Here is a 1,467-nt window from a genome sequence, read left to right on the forward strand (position 1 = left end):
GATCAAAATATCAAAATATTCTGAATAATTCAATACAGTTTGATAAAAAAAAGTTGAACAAATTGGTTGACAATGTCTGTCATTTCCATATTTAATACGATTCAAAATCCGTGACTTAAGGTAGATTTGTATTGCCAATACACTTTTATTGGCAGAGTGAAAAAAAAGAAAGTATAAGCGAGAGAACTTTAGGTTTTTGGGCATGGAGATCGCATTAAATTATTGAATAAACAATATACCGTCCAAATAAGCTTTTCCAGGTACTGCTATTATGCACTTCCAGCCATTTTTATTTCCTTTCAAACTGTTTCAATTGTTCATTAACACAGTAAATAATATTATTATTCCAACTATCAATATGTCAGAGGAAAAAATACATGTACAATTATCCCAATCGAACGTGTTTAAATTTATTAACTGCGACATTTCAAAAAAAAAAAAGAAAGCACAATGTCTAACTGAGGTATGAACATTTTGAATGTCATTGTTTTATTTTCTGTAAGTTAACTATAAGCTGTTTTGAATTTTAGAATACACCAAAGACGTATATGGGATATGCAAAAGTGCATATGGCTAGAGAATGTTTTGACAGATTTCACTTCAAAGAAAGTGAAACTTACTTACTGTCAGGTATGTAGTTATTCAAATCATCAGTTGAAATTGTTAAATAAAAATAAAGTTATCGCTGAGTTATTTTACAAAACTTGGAAAGTGTATTCACTGTAACGTCAGCTTTAATAAGACAAATTGACACATTTCTTTATCAGGAAAAGTTTAAGTTTAAATTGAATGTAATTTATATACTTTGTTATTAACCATTTAACAGACATGCTTGGATCTTATTAAAAAAAAAACAGAAATTAATATCATGTGAATATGTTAACAATAGTAATACAGATGTATTTAAATAAGACTTTCATTAGCAATACATGTAAGAATTGCCTATGAAATTATTATATATGAAAGACTATTTCTTTCCAGGATATCAAAAACACATCAACGGAATAGACAGATGGATTATCGACTATTGCTCCCCGAATCGTGTTTCGTCAGAACATGAAAGCTGTAATTACCCACACCAGGAACATTATTGCGGATACAATTGTAGGGGGAAATGTTACACGAGAGGAAGCGAAACTGCATTGTAAGAAATGTAATGAAATAAAATCTTTTGAAAACTGTTTTATTGTTATCTCATTTTTGGGATTCCTTATTGTTATTACATATATTTGGTCATACATTGTACAATTAAATGCACCTCACTATATGTATCACGAGTCTACGTTAACATGAATTGATTAATTTTTAATTTTTAACTCCACACTTTCTACACTTTGCCTATTTCGTGATGTCTAATTTTTATTTGTGGAGGAAGCCAACGGAGTTCCCGGAGAGAACAACTGATCTTTGTAAGAAAAACAACTGGCCACCTAGTCAATTAAAACAGGGACGAGAGATACCAGAGGG

General features: G+C 30.3%; 1 long non-coding RNA gene across 1 annotated transcript; it reads left to right on the top strand.

Annotated features, from left to right (window-relative positions):
• The first annotated feature begins 544 nt into the window (after positions 1–544).
• On the top strand, positions 545–1,181 carry LOC143043683 (uncharacterized). Its single transcript, XR_012968553.1, has 2 exons — positions 545–630; positions 982–1,181. It is a non-coding gene; the product is annotated as an uncharacterized LOC143043683 (long non-coding RNA).
• The last annotated feature ends 286 nt before the right edge of the window (positions 1,182–1,467 follow it).

The sequence above is a fragment of the Mytilus galloprovincialis genome, chromosome 1, assembly GCF_965363235.1.
Source record: "Mytilus galloprovincialis chromosome 1, xbMytGall1.hap1.1, whole genome shotgun sequence".
In the NCBI taxonomy this organism is placed as follows: domain Eukaryota; kingdom Metazoa; phylum Mollusca; class Bivalvia; order Mytilida; family Mytilidae; genus Mytilus; species Mytilus galloprovincialis.